Here is a 16,235-nt window from a genome sequence, read left to right as displayed (position 1 = left end):
CCCCTCTTAAGTAAGAATAAAAATTAAACATGGAGAGTAGCCGACTGTTTGTTAGTAGGCGTGCCCCTCTTAGTACAAAATTGAATATTAAGTATGCAAACTTTTATTAAGTAGCCCTTGACTATTTACATCATTCAAAAGAAATATTTCTTAAGATTATCTACATTCTAAGTTTGAGGCAACGGTTGTCCGTCTGGTGTTCCCAGACGGTAGGTACCGTCCCTGACCTCTTCACAGATTCGGTAGGGTCCTTCCCAGTTGGGAGTTAGTTTGCCAGACTCATTAGCCCTACCAACTGCTTCCATTTTTCTAAGTACAAAGTCCCCCACTTTGAGTGGACGCCTGTGTACTTTTTTGTTGTATGATCTAGTCATTCTCAGGCGGTAAATTTCATGGCGCAAGACAGCATTGCCCCTCCTTTCAGGAAGGGAGTCTAATGCCAGGCGCATGGCTTCCCAGTTTGCCTCTTCGTCATATAGCATTACTCGAAGAGTCGGCTCGTAGTGTTCTATTGGAAGAACAGCTTCCGCACCATAAGTTAGGAGGAATGGAGTTTCTCCAGTCGCCCCTTTTTCAGTCGTCTTAATGGCCCAGAGAACATGTGGTAATTCATCCGCCCATAGGCCGCCTGCTCGTTCAATCTTTTTCTTGAGACCGTCTGAGATGATATTATTAAAGGCTTCTACCTGGCCGTTTGCTTGTGGACGGCCGACAGATGCAAAGTAGTGTGAAATTCCTTGGTCACCCAACCAGCTTTTGAGAACAGACGTCTCAAATTGGGGACCATTATCAAAAACCATAGATGAGAACCCCGAACCGAGTGATGACATTTTTTCCAAATGAATGAAATTACATCCTTCGTCTTGATTCCCTTTACAGCCTCCGCCTCTACTCATTTAGTGAAGTAGTCGACGGCAACAAGTATGTACCTTCTTCCGCCTGTAGAAGGCGTAAATGGACCCAGAATATCCATGCCCCACTTAGCAAACGGTAGTGGGCTATGAATGGTAGTGAGGTCAGTAGCCGGACGGTGAATTAGTTTGCCAAATCTTTGGCACTTGTCACATTTTTTCACCATCACCATCGCATTTGCTTCTAAAGTAGGCCAAAAGTAGCCATGCCGCCTTGCCCGTTGAGCAAGCGTCCTACCGCCTATATGGGAAGCACAGTAACCAAAGTGAAGATCGTCTAGTATCTCTCGTCCCTTTTCTGGAGTAACACACTTTAAGAAGGGTTGAAGGTACCCCCTTTTGTGAAGTTCTCCCTTTATTATTTCAAAACTGGTTGCTCGTTTTTTCAGTGCTGCCGCCTGTTGATGATCATCCGGCAGGGTACCGTTTGTCAGATATGCCCTGATTGGATCCATCCAGGTTGAGCTTCTGTCTAGGATTCCAATAGGGTCTTCCTCGATGCTTCTCTTCTCCATTACTTCCCAAAAAACAGTTCGAGGAGTATCACAGGAGGCGGATGATGCTAATTTTGACAGTGCATCCGCCTGGTTGTTTTCTGATCTCAGCACTTGGGTCAGATGGAAATCCTCAAGGGAGCCGACTGCTTGTCGGACCGCTTGTAAATACTTGATCATGGCCGGATGGGTTGCTTCGTATTCGCCATTGTACTGACTCACTATCAATTGTGAATCGAAACAGGCGTCTATTTTTCTTGCCCCTGTCGCCTTGCACATGCGGATTCCGGCTAGTAAAGCTTCATATTCTGCCTCATTGTTTGAGGCCTGAAAACTGAAGCGTAGAGCATACTCGTACCTGTCGCCCTCTGCCGACTGACATATGACGCCTGCTCCACAACCATTTGAAGTAGAGCTTCCGTCCACATATACCTTCCAGACTTGGTCTGTAACTTGAGAGTCCGGAGGACGAGTCATCTCAACAATAAAGTCAGCAAAGGCTTGCCCCTTCACTGCTTTTCTAGGCTCGAAAGTAACTTCGAGGCTCTGAATTTCTATGGCCCATTTGATCATTTGGCCTGACGACTCCATGATGGTCAGCGGCCGCTTGATAGGTTGGTCTGTATACACGACGACTTCATGTGCCAAAAAGTAGGGCTTCAATTTTTTAACAGCCATGAAGAGTGTAAGACCAAATTTCTCCACTAAGGGATACCTCAACTCGGTATTTTTCAGTACATGACTGACAAAGTAGACCGGGAGCTGACAGCCGTCTCTTTCAGCAAGGAGAACAGCGTTTAACACATGATCAGAGACGGCCAGGTACATGTAGAGTACTTCTTTGGGCAAAGGGCTGACCAGCCTCGGCAAGGAATGCAAGTGAACTTTCAATTTCTAGAAGGCCGCCTCAGCATCCGGCCCCCATTCAAACCTTGCCTTTTTCTTAATTGCATGGTAAAGTATAGGCATTTTCCGCCTGATCGGCTTAGAAATCTTCCCAAGGCCGCCAGACAACCTGTTAACTTCTGAACCTCTCGGATGGTACGAAGCGACTGCATGTCAATGACCGCCTGCACCTTCTCAGGGTTCGCCTCTATTCCTCTCCGATTGATAAGGAATCCGAGAAATTTCCCAGACTCAACTCCAAAGACACATTTTTTGGGATTGAGCATGACATGGTGCCGCCTGAGTGTGGCGAAAGTTTCTCGGAGGTCCGACAGATGATCTTTCTGAAGTTTTGACTTGACAATCATATCATCAATATATGCCTCGACATTTCTCCCAATTTGATCAAAGAACACAGTGTTTATCATTCGCTGGAAAGTGGCCGGGGCATTCTTAAGACCAAACGGCATGACCGTGTAACAGTATAACCCCTGATCAGTGACGAAGGCCGTTTTCTACTGATCTTTCTTCCATAAAGGAATTTGATGGAAACCAGAGTAGGCGTCCATAAAGCTCATCAAAGCATGGCCGGCTGTTGAGTCGACCAGGTTATCAATTTTAGGCAGAGGGTAACTGTCTTTGGGGCACGCCTTGTTTAAGTCTGTGTAGTCTACACACATTCGCCAGGTGCCATTCGGCTTTTTAACAAGCACCACATTTGCAACCCAGTCTGGGAAGTAACATTGCCGAATGAACCCTGCATCAAGTAATTTTTTAACTTCGGCGGCTGCCGCCTGACTTCTTTCTTCGCCATGGTTCCGCTTCTTCTGCCGTACCGGCTTCTTTTTCGGATCCACGGCCAGTTTATGTACCGCCAGATCTGGACTAATTCCTGGCATTTCATGGACTTCGAATGCAAAGATGTCCTTGTATTCTTTCAATGGTTTGTGAAAGTCGTCACCGAGGACTCTCAGAGTAGTCGTCCCAACTTTGACTGTTCGCTCAGGATGTGAGTCGTCTAAGATCAAGTCCGTATGCTCACCAGCCGGCTAAGGGCGGAATTCATCCGACCGCTCCTCTGCCAATGAATGCTATTTTCTGTCTTTTCTTGCGGCCCCCGTCTGGGCTGCCTTTCTCTTCTTGCCGCCTGCTTCTTGAACAGGCGCACTCTCCTTGACATTGTCAAGGTCTATTTTTCCACCACTCGACCCAGTGGCCATAACAGTGGGCTTGACATCCGAGAGATAGCACTCTAGGGCCATCCTCTGATCTCCCCTTAGGGACCCGACTGTTCCATTATCCCTCTCAAACTTGAGCAACATAAGAGATGGGATTATAACAGCCTTGGAATTATTCAGGGTTGGTCGTCCCAGAATCATGTTGTAGGCCGAGAGTTCTTCTACTACCAGGAACCGGACTACCATGTGTCGTCCTTCCCCTTTTTCGCCCAAGCGGATGGGTAAATCCAATCGTCCCACTGGGTGGACGACTCCTCCTCCAAACCCTACTAAAGGGTGGGATGCCGGACGTATGCAATCAGTCTGATATTTTAGTTTCGACAGACATTTGCTACTGATGAGATCTGAGGAGCTTCCTGTATCTATGAGGATTCGGCCAACTCTCTGGTTGGTTACTTTACATTCAATAACGATAGGGTCGTCATGCGGCCCTCTTACCCCTCCTAGATCTTCTTCAGTGATGACAATCTCAGGAAATGAATATTTGGAGGGCCGTTCTTGGTGAACGGAATTTACATCTAACCGTCTGATATTGTCTTTGTTGCCTCTAATAGTGGGGCCGCCTCCTAAGAAGCCGCCTGCAATGGTGTAGACGACTGCATCATCTGTATCGGAGATGTCGGCCTGTTGATTCTTTTTGGTCGACTGCTTTTTTGAGGAAGTGTTCCCCGTAGATTTCTTGACATAAGTGTCAAGATCACCTTTCTCAGCCAGGCGGTCCAGATACCGCATGAGACTGATGCATTCATTGGTGTGATGACCAACATCTTCATGATAAGCACATAATTTTTCTTGGTTCCGGTTGTTTGCAGAACCCTTCATGGGGACCGGCTTCTCAATTGAGATCCGTCTCTTGATTTCCTTTAGGATAAACTGGCTATCCTTGTTAAACGCATTCTTTAGGGAGTATGGTTTGAATTCTTTTTTCTTTTTCTGGGCCGGCTGTTTAGAGGAAACAGTTGCCCAGACCTCTTTTCTCTTCTCGTCTTTGTTTGACGACTGCTTCTGTCGTCCTTCTCTTTTGTCGGACCTTTTCCCGTCTGACTGTTTTATCGTACTACAAAGATCAGTCGCCTGTATATAGGCTTCCGCTTCAATCAAGGCCTCTTGAAGAGTCGCCACCCTCTTTCGGACCAAATCAAATTTGAAGGTCAACCCGACTTTGAGACCTCTGAAAAAGTCAGTATAGGCTACTTCATCCGGTAACCCTTGAATCTGTATTCTCATCAGGTTAAACCGCCTTATGTAAGAACGAAGCCCCTCCTTCTCGCCCTGCTGAATTGTTCCTAAATCAAGGGTCGTCTTCTTCGCAGGGATGTTCATGGCGAAGTTGGAGGTGATTAAGTAAGCAAGCGTCTTGAAGTTATTTACACAACCAGTCGGCAGGTTGCCGAACCATTGTTGTGCGATTCCTTTGAGAGTCGCTGGGAAACACTTGCACCAAGTGGGATCATCCAACCCTTGAAGGTACATCAGGTTGGTGAATGCCATCAGATGGTCTTCTGGGTTAGTAGTGCCGTCATAGGCGCCTACTATTACATTTTTCACTTTGGCCGGCTGAGCGGCTTCAGTAATTTCCTTGGAGAAGGCCGACGGTTGTTCACCAAGTCTAAGCCATCGTAGCCGTCAGTCCATAGGTTGGACATTTTTTGCTGCATGTCCACCAAACGGAGGTGGCTGTAAAAAATATTGTTGTTTCGGTACAAACAGTAAGTTTGGTACCGCCTGGTCGCTATGAAAGCCGGACTGACGGGAGGTGCCGCCTGACTGACCCTCATGATACGACTGAGTATGCCTTATTGAGGTATTTCGCAGACTGTCTTGGAAGTTTGAAGTAGAGGCCGACTCTGACAATCGGTCACTCTTCTTCTGCTCTAGCAGTAGCCGAGCGTCTGTGTATGTTTTCCTCGACCCGTCTGCCTGAATATGACGAACATGTTTCCTATTTCCTGGAGTAGGGAAACGGTATTTTGTGAAATCAAGGGCAGGTGGCTCCCACTTCCTAGATTTAGGATGAGGGGTCGCCTCTCGCCCTTGAACTGGTTTCCTCTTCAGTGAAGTGGAGGGTTTCTTAGCCGACTGCTCCTTGTCCAGAGCAGACGGCTTCTTGTTGATCAACTCTTGATTTTCTCCCTTGAAATCCCTCATGAAGGTCATGTGTTCGTTCCTTGTGATGGGAGCAAACCCATCAGTCGGCTGCTGCCAAACAGGCGGTGCTCCTGCTGGCTCACTTCCAGTTTGAAGATGTTCCCGTTCCCTCCTTTCGGTATGACGGGTACGTCGGGCCCTTAGGGTCCCGTCTGAAGCTGTGTGAGCTTCAACTTCAAATTCATTCTCAGTATCGTGGTCCGACTGAACTTGAGGGTCGTCTAGGGGACGCCTCTCTTCAGGAGTCGGTACAGACGTGGATGCCATCTCAGAAGTACTCTCCCCACAGACGGCGCCAAATGTTTCGGGGTTTTCTGATGTCCTGCGGGAGAGTTACAACTCCGAGACTGGAACCGGACGCCTGTACCTGCAAAAAAAACGGATGCTCCGGATGATTGGAGATCCGCCTCCGACGGTCAAGTTAGTACTTGATTAAGGAGTAATTAATGCGGAAATTAAAGTGATTGGGTCTCTCTAAGTGAGTGTGTTTAATGTGTGTAATCTGCTTTTTAGCGTAATCTCCCTTAATGAGGATTAAGGGAGGTATTTATAACCTCGGGAAACGTGTTAATCTAGGTTTAGGTTAACCTTGGGCTGATTGGGCTTTCCTCGGAAGTTGGGCCTAGGTGACCGGTTATCCCAGGTGTCATGGGAAGGACACCTGTCGTGTCGTAATTGGTCCATAGTGGACGGATCATTGCTTGACACGTGGCAGGCTCCTATTGGCCCATGTGGCGGACACATGGCGGAACCTGATTGGTCAACTTGTCAGATGGTGATTGGTGGGGAAAAATCCCCTAATCAGTCATCACCTACCCTTTTGCCGCTTGTTGCATGGTGATTGCTTTTGAATAATTATTTAATTTAGAATTATATAAGTTATCACAATTTCACGTTATCCCACATTGATCATGTACAAGTGGTTCAAGTCCCCATTCCCTATAAATACCCCTTGAGTGGGATTTTGGGAATACACACTTGAGTGGAGCAATAAAGGCATCTCCATTGTTGAGAATACCTTAAGTTCGTAAAACTCCAAAGTTTACTTTTTATTCGGGTCCCAACTAACCTTCAGGACTTAGGACGATCGGGTCGGGTTCGAGGGTACGAACCGTCGGAGGCCTTGCATTTGCGAGGTTGAAGTAAGAGCTCTTTTAGCGAGCGAAGCACGCGTCTAGGGTATAATTCTTTATCCCTTCTTCTTTTAATTATGTATTAATTATATTGGCATGCTTTAATTGCTTTAGTTATCGGGGCGGGTCTTGGTGGGTTTCCTTCCGCGTAGTGAGGGTCACCACGAAACCCTACAGCGGTATCGGAGCCGCGCTCCTTTTAATTTTTGCAAATATTTATTAATTAAGGTGTTTTAAAGTAGATTTAAATTCTGGTTTTGCTTTTCTAATTGGATTAGAAGCTCATTTTAATTAATTTTAAAACTCGTATTTTTTTTCTTGTTTTGGCTGTCGAATCCAAATTTTTGCTTAAAAATAGTGTTTTTTGGGTGGAATCGACGTTCTGAATCAGTTTCATCCCTCTTTCAGATCTGTCCAGAAGCCAAGTTCGAACCGAAAACCCATTTTTTTGAGGGTTTTTTTCGTTTTTAACGAAAATTTTAAATCTTTTGTGCCTTGATTAATGCTAGATTGTCAAGGGTAGATTAAATGCATTATTGCATCCCTAATCTACTGCAATTTAAATATCTTTTAAGCATGATTATGGAGTTATAATATGTGCTTAAGTTGATATGTTCTTTTTCACATAAACTTGTTTTTCACAATTATACAAATAAATTACATTAATATTTGAATACTTGTTGTGAATATGTAATTTTTAAGTTCATAGTATGTTAAAGATCTTATGTTTAAATGTTTAAATGATTGGAACTTTAACCCTAAATTCCATGTTGAACAAATTTTGGATTTTTTCATATTTGGTTGATTAAAATCCTTAAAGTTCAAATGCTTGTGATTATTTTGATTAATATTCATATTAGAAGATGTAATCTTGTTATTTTACACAAGTATAAAGTTGGAAAATTTTATCATTGGATGATTAATTTGTTTTTCCAACTTCCCTATTTGTCAAATCCATTATTAATTTGCATATTGGTTAAATTAATTATGGACATAGCTCTTTCAATTTTAAGCATCAAGAAAGACCTAAAATATTCCAAAGTAATTTTGGAAAATTAGACTTGTGCACCGTTAAAATTGAATTTAATTAAGTTGGACTTATTTTATTTTCATTTTTCCTCAAGTTGATTCTAAAATAAATTTGGAATTAATTTTTGGTCACACACAAATCGAGATTAAAATCCCGAAAAAAATGCACGCAAATCGAGGCAAAAACCCCAAGCGTCACCAAGGCTAGCTGGCCTGCCCATCATCCCGCATGTAGGCTGCCTATGGTGCGCACAGGGGCCATGACATGATGTTGCGTTGCTATGTGGCGAGGAGGCTATTGCGTGCTGCCGTATTGCTGGATGTGTGGCCTTAGGCTGCTAAAGGCTTGTGCGTGCTATTACGCAGCGCGGCAGCAAGCCCCAGCCAGCTAGGCCACTACAGTCTACGCCAGCGAGTAACTAGCATGCGTAACCTACTGCTGGTGCTGGCAAGTAGAGCATGCTGCGCTAGGCGTGCTTGCTATCAGCCAGCACCACACGCAACACTAGGCTGCCTAGCAGCCATAGTGCACATCCCGCTAGGATTCGAGTGGGCGGTTTTGGCTTAATTTCGGGCTATGTGTTTTGCGAAAAAATTTGCGTTTTAAAATATTTATGTAATTATTTTAACGAGGTTGGAACTCGATTTTTTCGGCTCATGCAAAATTTTTGATTTTGACAAATTTGGGTTAGCCGGCTTAATTAATTGGATTAATTAAGTTTGATGCAGAATTAAGTTGGAGCTTAGCTAATTACGTGAACAAATTGCACCTTAGTAATACATAATTTATTAAACAACTTTGACTATTTTAAATTAGGTGCGTTAATCGGATTGATCACCTAAGTTAGTTACTAGTTTTGCGTGTTTACTTGTATTATCTCGTAAAATGCATGGGCCATTCACAAATAGTGTGGGTGAATGAAAGATTGTTTCAAAACAGGTTTTGAGAAAAATGGCAACTAGTGGGACCCGACTAGGATAGTAAATACGGACTGTGTTCCGTTATGTATTTTTGTAAATCAAAATACGGTCTGCGTACCGTTAAGTATTTTTGTATTTTAGATTAATCTTAGTCGTAGTAGCTAGTAGTTTTTTTTTTTGGCAAAGATATCTCAAGACGGCGTTTCGATGAAGACGAGCCAAAATGAAGGCCCTTGAAGATTTGAAGATTTGAAGGGGTTATGCCTTATATATATTGTTGTTATATATATTTGAATGTTAGATGCATGTCTAGGGTTTCAAATGTTGCGATGATTAGTTAAGTTCACTTAAATCAACCAACATAGAAACCCTAAGTCCCTTAAAATATTGAGCTAAAATTTGCCATTCCAAGAACAACACATACCGAACTAAGGCGCGTATGTGATGGGCTACGCCAAAGTGAGGCATCACTACTTCCCTAGGAACGTAAGGTATAGTAGGTATACGAGTTGGTCTTGGTTAAGCTCAACGATATCAGTAAGGAGTCCTTAGATGTCGTGGCAAAAGAGATAAAATGTCAAGAATGCATTAGATGCGACGTTTTATCAAACCGAGAGTAGCTTAGAGCTATTAGAAATTGGATTGCTTACCTTAAGATATTTAATGTTAAGACAAGCCAAAGCATTCTTAACCATTTCTTGATCTTTAGGATCTCGGAATCATTTTATTCTCGCCCAAAGGGACAAAACTATTTACGCGTGGATAAAATGCTCAATAAGATTGAAAATTTCATGAACGCTTTTAAATTTCAAACTTATTGATTATATGAATGGTTTTTCATTTCAAATTCTTTTAATTGTAGAACAATGTCTGCAAGTAACTCAAACAACAATTCTATGTGCCTGGAAATCCCCAACAAGTTGGCATTTTTCCTCAACTTGGTCAACTTCAAGGAGTGGGAGGAGGAACTCAGGAGAACTCTTCGGAATTGTTCCTTGGAGTACACTGTTGACACTCCCATTCCAAGCTTCTTCTCTAAGGGAATCATGCCGATGAGGCTCATAAAGAATGGTCTTCCAATTGAAAGAAAGTATCTCGACTTATGGCTGATTCCATCCCGGAAGATCTGAAAGAAAGCCTTTCCTCCTACCTTCCGGACATGTTCCTCAAAGCACTTGAGGACGTTGTCAATGTAAGAGTCACCAAAAGTGACAATGGCAACTATGATGGACTCGTGTTTGATTTGAATAGGTCACTCTCAAACATGAAGATAAAGCTAAAAAATGTGGGTTGTCTTGCTAAGGAAAGGCGTCAGCTTTGGAAAAAGGTCTACAATGCCAAATTGAGACCCGGCATGCCCCTCCGACCTCATGTGCTTGGAATGACTAGGCTCTTCAAACACATTCAGCTTCTCGGAATCTCATTGGAGGATGAGTTGGTGGGGCATATCTTGCTTGCTTTGCTCCACTCGGGCTATGATGCACTTAGAGTGCATATAGTTGCGGGAAAGGAGACTCGCTCCTTAATAGAGGTGGTGTAACTTCTTAGCCGAGCCACCGCCTATAGAGTGACCGAGAGGCCCTTAAGATCAAGGAGAAGAGAGTTCAAGAAGGTCAAGGCAAAGATGCGTTGCTTATACTGTGGTGGGCAAGCCACTACAAGAGAGAATGCAAGCTCTTCCTGGAAGACGAAGAGAGGAATGGAGTATCTGCCTCAAGTATCTTCCTTAAAGACTTATTAATTAATCTTATAATAGGTATTAGATACCATGTATGACTCACTTTATGTTACCTTTTCAGGGACCAAGTGAGAAGCTTATCAAGCGTACGTGCAAGGACAAATAGACGACGAAGATGGTTTTTTCAGTCGTGCTTGCATGCACTATTTTTGTCTATGACATGTAATAAAACTAATCCTAGTTTTCATCATGCTTTTGAACATACTATGATCTATGGTGTTGGACACCTAGTTATTTTGAATGTAAGACATTGACAATGGTTGTTTCAAAATTGTCTTGCAAATATATGTTAAATGAAAATTGCATGATTTTGACATATGATTAGACAAAAGTTGATACCACTACTTAAACTAAGACCCCTAAGAATTCACCTTCGTCAACAAACATTAGTAGATATGGCTATGTCTACCTAATGTTGAATAAGTCTGAATCCTTTGAGAAATTCAAAGAATTTCAGAAAGAAGTTAAGAATCAACTTGGCAAGAAAACTAAAGCACTTCGATCTGATCGAGGTGGCGAATATTTGAGCCATGAATTCAATGATCACTTAAAAGAAAACGGTATTCTTTCAGAGCTGACACCTCCCGGAACTCCCCAATGGAACGGAGTATCCGAACGTAGGAATCGAACCTTGTTAGACATGGTTCGTTCAATGATGGGTCTTAGTGAACTTCCTATCTCTTTCTGGGGAAATGCACTATAAACCGCGGCACTAACACTGAACCGAGCTCCGTCAAAAGCTGTTGAAAAGACTCTATATGAATTATGGACTTAGAAACCTCCTAAATTGTATTTTCTCAAGATTTAGGGATGCGAAGCATATGTCAAACGATTAATTTCGGACAAACTTCACCCCAAATCAGACAAGTGTTTATTTGTGGGATACCCAAAAGAAAACAAAGGGTATTAATTCTATAATAAATCCGAGAACAAAGTGTTTGTTGCTCGTGATGGTGTCTTTTTGGAGAAGGAACACCTTTCCAAAATGACAAGTGGGAGGAAAATCGAACTTGACGAAGTTCGAGAGGACGAGCAATAATGTCAACCTGATAAAACTGACAATCTAAGTCCTTTGGAAGCAGCTGAGAAGATTGGTCAGAATCAAACAGACAATGTAAATGCTCAACCCATTACCCTTCGTAGGTCGCAACGGCCAAGATCTCAACCAGACAAATACCTTGGTATTGTCTTAACCGATGATCAAAAACTCCTAGTTATGGATGGTGATGAGCCAGTGACGTACAAACAAGCTATGACGAGCCCCGACTCTGCTAAATGGCAAGAAGCCATGAAATTCGAGATGGACTCCATGTCTGAAAATCAAGTCTGGGACTTGGTGAATTTTCCTGAGGGTTACACACCCATCGGTTGCAAATGGATCTTCAAAGTGAAGACAGACAAAGATGGAATTGTATCAATATACAAAGCTAGACTGGTGGCAAAAGGTTAAAGACAAATCCACAGGATTGACTATGATGAAACCTTTTCACTGGTTGCAATGCTAAAGTCTGTCCGGATTATCCTAGCGATTGTTGCATATTACGATTATGAAATATGGCAGATGGATGTCAAAACCGCCTTCCTGAATGGGATTTTGTAAGAAATTGTGGATATGACACAGCCAAAAGGTTTTTGTTGATCCAAGCAACGTAGGAAAGGTATGCAAGCTTAAGAAGTCCATTTATGGACTGAAGTAGGCAAGCAGAAGTTGGAATTTGCAATTTGATGAAGCCATCAGTAAGTTTGGTTTCATCAAGAATCCAATTGAATCTAGTGTCTACAAGAAGGTAAGTGGGAGTGACATCGCATTCCTGGTCCTATACGTCGATGACATACTGCTCATTGGAAACAGCACAAAATAGCTAGAGTCCGTAAAAGGCTGGTTGGGAAAGTGCTTTTCAATAAAGGACTTAGGTGAGGCACAGTACATATTGGGCATAAAGATCTATAGGGATAGATCTAAGAGGATGATTGGATTGAGCCAGAGTACTTACATTCATAAAGTATTGGAACGATTCAACATGAAGAATGCCAAAAGAGGGAACCTACCCATGTCCCATGGCATAACTCTCAGCAAGAAACAGTGTCCAATAACACCTGTTGAGCGAGAGAAAATGGATCAGATTCCATATGCTTCACTAATTAGGTCGATCATGTATGCCATGATATGTACCAGGCCAGATGTATTTTATGCTTTAAGCGCTACGAGCCGATACCAATCAAACCCAAGAGAGCCGCATTGGACTGCGGCCAAGAATATCCTGAAGTACCTGAAAAGGAACAAGGATAAATTCCTGGTTTATGGTGGCCACAAAGACCTGGTTATTGAAGGTTACATCGACGCCAGCTTCCAGACTGACAGAGACGACTTCAAGTCACATTTAGGGTACATATTTGTCCTAAATGGAGGAGCGTTTAGGTAGAAGAGTGCCAAGCAGAGCACCATTGCAGACTCTACAACTGAAGCTGAATACTTGGCTACTTCAGAAGCCGCTAAGGAGGCTGTTTGGATTCGCAAGTTCATCAATGAACTTGGTGTTGTACCCTCCATCAAGGGTCCAATAGATATCTACTATGACAACAATGAAGCTATCGCCCAGGCTAGAGAGCAAAGAGAGCACCAGAAGATCAAACATGTCCAAAGGCGATTTCACATGATAAGGGAATGGAAATCCGAAGGAGAAATCAGAATTTGCAAGATCGGAACGGATGATAATGTGGCCAATCCTTTAACTAAACCTATGCCTCAAGTGTAACACAACAAGCACGTTGAGGCAATGGGAATCAAGCATGTTGGAGATTGGCTTTGGAATTCCCTGTACATAAGTTTTAATTAAACTGGTCGTTTTAATGTAAGACACTGTGTTGAAACCATTCATTTATGGAGTAATGAATTTTATATTTTATATTCACTCCATTAGTATTTAATTGTGGTTTAGAATTAATAATGAGTCCATTCGATTTATGAAAATACTCAAAACAGGGTATCAAGACCATGTCTTAGATAACGAAACACCTGTTAAGTGAACGTTGAATATTTAAATAAAAAATTATTCCTAATCGAGGTCATTTAACTGATGGACAATTAATGACCACTGGAGATTAGTGTGTAGTATGATTTACAACACCGTTTCTTGTGCTGGAAGGACATAGTAGTCATAAATCATTTGCACAGGTGCCAGTTTGGAACTGCACCGGATCGACCTATGAGAGTACTTTAAGAGATTTAAAACGTCATAAGTACATTTCTCATTATAGCTATCGGAACTTATTTCCAGGACCATGAGTATTGTGAAGTTTTCTTGTTTTAGCACTAGTCTCTTTGATGTTGCCTAACGTCTGCCGTAACTGGGGATCATAACGGGAACACTCGGGAGATTAGGTCCTCTTAGTAAGGGAAACATACAGCATAAGACTGGGAATGTCCCCATATTAACAATAGGGAACATGTCTTTGTTGTTTACAAGGCCGCTTGAAGAGCAAGACTAAGAAAATTCATGGCCGTGCTCAGATGGATTTTAGAAATCATCTGCTTATTGACAGTCGAACTCGGAGATCGAGAAACACTTGTCCGGGCTAAGCGACATAAGAAATGGGCTATACACTATATGCACATTTGTCCGGAAGGACAAGTGGGAGATTGAAAGGAATGGTATCCTTCCAACAAGTGTATTATTCAGATAGAGGGTTCAGAATTATTATAGAGCTACTTCTTCAGTAAGAACAAGTAATCGGAATGCCTAGGTGGAGGCTGCTTCCAATCAGTAATATTCAGGTATAATTAATATTACAGCTTAATCTTAACTGAACCCTTCGAGTCGAACCCAATCGAACAACCAATCCGAGACGACGAATTAATCCGAAGAATTCAATGAGTCGTCGGAGTTTTACGAACACAAACGTCGGATATCGAGCCTAGGGTGTCGAAACCAAGCGTCGCAAAATCACAAGCAACAACTACGAGTGTAGCCGTAACATCACATTGAGTTAGCCATGTGATTGCTAGGCTGGGCTAGTCCATCGCATGCTAGATGTGCTAGGTGCTTGCGCATGTGCTAGCAAGACATGCGCCCTAGCATCGCCCATCGCAGCCCCTCGCACAGCACAGCATCATCGTAAGTGCTAGGCACTAGCGTGTGTGCGTGCATGTGTGCCTTCGCACAACGCAGCACCATCGCAGTGCCAAGCATTAGCGTAAGTGCGTGCGTGTGTGCTATCCCACAGCACAGCACCACCGCATTGCTGGGCACTTGCGAGTGTGTGTGTGTGTATTCCTAGGCCTATTGCCATGTACCAGCCATCTGGCATATGTGTTGTGCGCATATGCGAGGGCCGAGGCCAGCAGCTTGCGAGGCAATGCCCAGCATGCTTGGCTCGCTAGCAACACGCATGCTGGTTGTCTGTGTGTATGTGCGTTGGCTAGGCAGCAGCACCACGCTAGCAACGCCTAGTAGCCCAGCAGCATGCTAGGGCCAGTGCGTGCTGGCACTGCTTACTGGCACAACAAGCTAGTTGGCTGCCCAGCCTTGGTGCTAGGCGCCAGCTAGCAGGCTATGCAGCCAAGGCAGGCTGCCAGCCCAGCTTGACGCTTTGAGGGTGTGGGGACCAAAAGCCTCAAGGCTTCCCTTGGGGAGCAAGGCAATGGTTCCCCCTAAGGGACATGCTCCTCACCTAACTCTCTCTACCCTTTTAGCACTTGTTGCATGGTGATTGCTTTTGATTAATTACTTAATTTAGAATTAAATACATTATCACAATTTCACATTATCCCACATTGATCATGTACAAGGGGTTCAAGTCCATATTCGCTATAAATACCCCTTGAGTGGGATTTTGGGAATACTAACTTGAGTGGAGCTATAAAGGCATCTCCATTGTTGAGAATACCTTAAGTTTGTAAAACTCCAAAGTTTATATTTTGTTCCGGTCCCGACTAACCTACGGGACCTAGGACGATAGGGTCGGGTTCGAGGGTAAGAACCGTCGGAGGCCTTGCATTTGCGAGGTTGAAGTAAGAGCTCTTTTAGAGAGTGAAGCACGCGTCTAGTGTATCATTCTTTATCCCTTCTTCTTTTAATTATGCATTAATTATATTTGCATGCTTTAATTGCTTTAGTTATCGGGGCGGTCTTGGTGGGTTTCCTTCCGCGTAGTGAGGGTCACTACGAAACCCTATAGCAACTAGTCTAGCAAAGGTATGGAAGGATCTAGACTCTCAATCAACTCACTTCCACACAACTGATTGAAAGCACAATTAAAAACCTAGAATCAATAAGTTAAAAAGATTCTAATCAATGTAAGCATCATCCACACACAATAATCAAGAATCAATTGCATACTAATCACAATTAATCATTCTATTCATCAACATCACCTTCATCCATATGCCTAGAACAAAATTTAAGCAATCATAATTAAGAAAAATAATGAAAACAAGGTAAAACAAGAATTAATGCAAGAATCAAACAACTAATCTAATTAGCTACTCTAATCAACAAAGAAATAAACCAAAAACAACAATTAAAGAAAGATATAAAGGTGAGAGAAAGTTAGAAAAGCTCATTGAATAATTGAGAAGAGAATCTGCATAAAAGCTTCTTCAAGCTATCAAATCTCCATTGAAATCCCAAGCTTTCTCTCTCTAAAACTACTCCTAACCTAGAGAGAGAAACTCCTAATCTAAGCCTAATCCTAATTAGAGGAGATAGAAAATGTAACAACTTGCTTAAGGAAGTCTA

Source organism: Chenopodium quinoa, unplaced genomic scaffold (genome assembly GCF_001683475.1).
Source record: "Chenopodium quinoa cultivar QQ74 unplaced genomic scaffold, ASM168347v1, whole genome shotgun sequence".
Taxonomy (NCBI): domain Eukaryota; kingdom Viridiplantae; phylum Streptophyta; class Magnoliopsida; order Caryophyllales; family Amaranthaceae; genus Chenopodium; species Chenopodium quinoa.
Note: the sequence above shows the minus strand (reverse complement) of the source record.